We start from the raw sequence: 6015 nt of genomic DNA on the forward strand, positions 1-6015 counted from the left end.
CTGCACATAGACTCAATGTTTTCATAATTCATATACCTCATAACATGGTACCTGTAACTCTAATACCATTGACTTTGTTAAAACTCAGCGTTACCTTGGTATTACTATAGACGCAAACATTGTTTACATGTTCCTTCATGTAAACAATGTTTGCGACAAATTACGTGCCCTTTTAGCCAAATTAACCATAATTAGGAACAAAATTCCATTCACCATACTATTGTTTTATAAATCTTTAGGTGAATCTATTATATCTTATGGACTAAGCACCTACGGTCTTTCATTTAAATCACATCTCGATAGAATCTATCATCTCCAATTACGAATCTTAAAAACAATTGTGCCCATATACATTAAAAAAAAATACAAAAACAACTCCTTGAAATTATTTAACTACTGCAAAGTAATGCATACAATAATAATGTAATACATACTAAAATAAAATATATATTATTAAAAGAACAATATTTTAATTCAAACATTCAAATAAAAATGAGTCACAATAAACTAACAAGAAATATTACAAATCACACATTAAAAATACCTAGACATAGTAATTTTTATGGAAAACGTACGCTTAAATATATTATTCCTTTCGTAATAAATAATCTAGTCCACCTTTGCAATCAACTTTATGTATAATTTTTCTGTACATTATTTTTAGTGCAATAAAGTATATAATTAAATAATCTGCCATCAGATTTAAAAGAAAAAATTCAGAAAAACAACTATAAAAACATATTTAAAAAATTCTTTTTATACCAACATATAGTGAGAGAATGAAATGGCCGCATTTATTAGTTTTATTATAATTATTATTATTCTTTAACCACTTGATATATTTTTTTTTCTTTCCAATTATATTCACATGTAAGTATAATCTATTATTTATATAGCTTAATGTCATATTTTATATTAGTATATAATATCGTGTACTTTAGTTTTATTACTTTAGAAAAACAGTGCACTGTAAAACTATTAATTGTTTTTGCTGCACTGATTATCACATAAATTGTATCTTTTTTTTCTGTAAATAAATAAATAAATAATTTTCACCCACCATAAGTGAGGATCCTCCGACCAGAAGGGTGTTGTGTATCTAGTGGGCTACTGCCCCGGCAGTTGTTATCGGGTTCTTGTACATATATTATATCGCTCTGATAACTTTGATATCGCGATGTAGGATACGTCAATTTTCTCTAGTTTTATGTCGCGAGATAGATGCCGCCAAATGTATTTTTTTTTAATTGGAACAGTGTATATGGCCAGACTATGTATTTTATACTAGCTGATCCAGTAAACTTTGTACCATATTCTTTTTTTGTGAATATACAGTTTTTTTTTTTTTTTTGGTCATACAAACCTTCTTCCTCACAATAACAGTTTGATGCAGTCGTTCGGAGGTTATGAGCGTAGGTACACACACTTCGGCGATTTATTTTTGTATATGTATAGAGTATGTATTGTATGATGTGTTGAGTATGTATTGTATGTGTGACTATCACCACTTATGAACGCGGTAAATTCTCTAACTTATTTCTAGTTCAGAGTTTTATCTTTGCGGGTCTCTACACCTTTAATTAAAGAACTCGTAAAGACTTCGACGTTTGATAATGATTGTTGCTTTTAGTTCTCAAGGTAGAATTAATTTTAATTTCTTTATTGCAACAACAGTTGCTCATAAAATTTTGATGTCAACGTCGAAAACGAAAAATTGTTGATATGTTCTTGTATGAAAATATTATATAGCTATGGAAAACATTTATACAAAAAGTCCAATAGAAAGAACTCAAATAAAACTCCGTATCAAATTATAATATATTAAAATTATTCGCTTATTTGTAAGATACATTTTAACGGAAGAGCTGTATACGCCTGTAAAAACATATCATACATCTCTATGTCCACTTAACATAATATATTATCAAATATGTACAAAGTTTTTATGATAGGTCGATGGCATTTGTACGCATGTATGTACCTATTCCAGTACAAGTTCAGAAAAGTACCAATCTGAAATTATCAGACTTTTTCTAGTAACATAGTCAAATGTCTCTAAGGCATTATGACAAAGAACAAAGTAATCTAGATATTTCAAAAATCACCTTTGCGTAAAATCTTATTGTACTAATTTGCAGGTTATTATATTGTTAAAAAAATTTCACGGGTCTGACAATAGGTTCTAGACTAAGCAGCATGTTTGTTTTTAAGGTCGTTCAGTATACAACTAAGTATATATACTTACACAATAACGCATTCCTTTATCTTATATATAAAATTCTCGCGTCACAATGTTAGATACAATAATCCTCCGAAACGGCTGGACCGATTTTTATGAAATTTTGTGTGCATATCGGGTAGTAGTCTGAGAATCGGCCAAAATCTTTTTTTCACACCCCCTTAGTTATAAGGGTGAGAGATTAAAGGGGTTTATAACATATATTGCAAGCAACGTTTGCGGGATCAGCAAGTATAAAAATACATAATATGAAAATACAATATATATATATATCGGTTATAAAATGTATCTAATATGTAAACTACGGGAGAGTATGTTATAATAATAATTGTGTTTGTCAGCAAACGAAAAAACCCGACTTCAATTACATCGATAGAAAAAAAACTAAGTAGACCAAAAAAATTAACAAACGCACTAGTCGCTATTACGATTTTCGAAGATTCCCCTCATCCAAATGGTCCAATTAGTGGGATATCTCCTTTCTAACAAAAAAATAATCAACAAAATCGGTTCATAAACGATGAAGTTATCCGCGAACCAACATCAAAAAAAATGAAAATATATACATACGGTCGAATTGAGAAACCTCCTCCTCCTTTAAAGTCGCTTAATAAAGTAGTAAGTTTTCATAAACTTTTTATAGTCACTTTTTCAATGTTCTGAAACATTTAGGTATAGTCATTCTCTCGTGTCTGAAACCTTTTTAATACTAGTTAGAAAAACGTACCTTTTGTATGAAACGAAAGTATTGTCTCTTAAGTTTATTTTTGTACGTTTTCTTTACGTAAAATAATATTTTATATTTATGGTTGATTTATTATTAAGTTGGTATATTTTTGTTTTTATCGTATACAATTGATATTCAATCTAGTTAGAAAAAGTTTCTTCGTATATTATATAGTAATTCAAGGTACAAAATTTATTTACATTAAATTATAATATCTATGTAGGTACCAGTTTTTTCAATAACTTGCTGCCATCTCGTAGCTACGAACAGGATTCCTTTGTTATAGAAGTTTTAGGACTTCTCATTAAAAAACCGCAACAAGTAGTTTTGACAGTCCTCCCTTGATATTAATTTTACACTACCTAAAGAATTCTGATGAGATTAAAACAATTAAAAATCTGATGGTACAAGATCGAGGTCATATGGTGGATGCATTAAGACTCCCCAGTCAAACTCTGTCAATTTTCGTTGAGTGCCTAAAGACGTTAGGACGTGGTCGAACGTTGTCGTGATGAAAGACCATATCTTTTTTGGTGATCTATTTTGGCCACTATATATTATTTTATTGAAACCCTTATTGTTTTGGATTAAGCCTACTGGGCAAATTTCTTCATTTTTTTTGCAGTGACCTTGATTTTTGCTCGGGGTGTTGTGGTTCAATTCCCACCCTGAATCTGGGCGTAAACATCAAACTGATATTATAAAGACAATAAAACAAAGACTGCTGCAAATCAGTACTTTCTCTAGTTTATCGATCGATACGACAGCAGTTTCAAACTAAATATGGTGAAGACTGAACGTGGTTTGTGAGACTTTGACAGACTGATATAGCAGTATATTGTTTTTTTTTTTTCGATAAATGCATACAAATAATAAATACTACACCCAGACTCGAACTCACAACCCCAGGAGCAGAAAGCAGGGTCACAGCACACAGTGTCAACGGGCTTGTCAATTAATCAGAATATAATCATTGAAAATAGTCCAGAATAATAACGACAAGCAAAACTTAATTTATTTTTATATGGACAACTTAAGTGGTTCTTTTTTTAACTGTTTATTTTATTTGGATATTACAATATACCTATTAATTACCAAATACAAAAGATGATTAAAAAAAGAACTTCATAATCACAATAATTATGATACTCTCAATAGTGTCGTTTCTACTACTATTAAAAGTTAATGATCGTATTCGTATATACAGAGTACTCACAAAATTGTCGAGGTATTTCGCTAACTCAGGGAGTCAGTTTTAAGTAAGCATTCCGCAAATAAAAAAATTTGTATATGCAACTCATACACGGCAGATGAGAAACTTCTGAAAAGGAGCCTTAAGAGAGATTTTTTCGTTAGAATTTATCGTTATGCATTCGTTTCGTCGAGTTTAGGTCGAGTTTCAAATCACAACGAGTCAAGTTTCACTTCAAAATAATAATCTAATTATAAATAATATGCATGATACCTAAGTATGTAGGTAGGTTGACCCGCGATTGACAGTACGACAGAATACAGGAATAACGATCAAACTTGGTTATAAAGGTAATATTATATTAAATTCCATTATTGAAATAATACTTTTTTACGCATGCTTGACTTGAGGAGTACCTAAGCTGGTAAATACATGACGAGAGCGTTAGGAAAAGGTGATCGGACGAGGTGAACGGAAGTTGAGAGGGAGATATAAGTTAGATGGAGCTAAAGAAGTTTTACTTCAGTATGGTCTAAAGCAGACTCATTGTTTTTATTCTATTGTTAACGCGTTACTTTGTAAAATGCATTATTTTACTAATCATTAATTGGACTAATTAATGACTAAATCTAGGTTGTTTAAACAGTTTAATCTACATCTTATACAGATTATTGAACGTGATAGCCGATTGTAAGAGGTAATAATATGAAAAATTAATAGTAATACTTGCTAGTTTAGTTTGACCCTAACTTATTATTGTGTATTTTTTATCTGTTCTTACTGCATCTATAATCTAGTTTGACCCTTATGTCAAGCTATTTATTTTAATCTGTGAGGAATAAGCCTACCAGTTAAAAAATATTACCACTATTTCAGGGGAAACTTTTTCATTAAATTGTTGATATGTTGAGTGTGCTTTAAACCACACGATTGAAATAAAACTTAGTAAAACTTTAGCTCCATCTATATGTATGTATATATGAGAGAAAGAGACAAAGAAAATGTGTGCTCGCACCTTTCTTCTTCCCTTTGTCTTGCCCCTAGAGTAATATACGAAACGTAACTCTCTCTAGCTATCTTCACTAACTTATATCTCCCTCTCAATTACTAATTGTCACGCACGATCATACTTTTTGTAACGCTCGCGTCACCTATTCACCAGCTTATTCAGTTAAATTATACTATAAAAAATATTCAATGTGTCACATAGTTAATTATTAGTGCCACATATACTTAATTTGTATTTGGAGGATTTTCATTCGACTCATATGGTCAAGCAAATACCATGCATAATTTTATATATTCCGTACAAAAATCTGTAATTGTAAACATTATATATACTGCCCAATAATAATAAAACAAGGAATTTTTTAATCGAAAAAAAATGGCAATTTACTTCGATTCATGAAATCGACCCACAAATACAAAAATTTACCCCGAGCGGAAACTGAACCCGCGACTGCTGTGTTTTAAAGTGCCTTCACGCACCACTACACGACTGTTGTCAGGTAATAATACTCTATAAGTGTAACTATAGTAAACTAAAATTTATGATGTATCATTTTAAAATTCTGACCATCGTTTTTAGGATCAAGCTGATGAAGTATATTACCGATAAAAGTAAAACACTATGTTTACCATGTTATGTTGAGTTAAACATTTTGGTAATTGGCAACACTGGTGATAAACTAGTTTTATTGTTAATTCGATTTTTATTCGTGATGTGATGCTAATCGTGCGAATTGCGAATTGTGAAGTTATTATATTAAATAGTAACACGTAACTAAGTTTTTACGAAGCTTGTACAGTATATTCGTGAATATATTCGTTTTAGATAAAATACAAAAAAAAATCGAT

The sequence above is a fragment of the Melitaea cinxia genome, chromosome 7 (assembly GCF_905220565.1).
Source record: "Melitaea cinxia chromosome 7, ilMelCinx1.1, whole genome shotgun sequence".
Classification (NCBI taxonomy): domain Eukaryota; kingdom Metazoa; phylum Arthropoda; class Insecta; order Lepidoptera; family Nymphalidae; genus Melitaea; species Melitaea cinxia.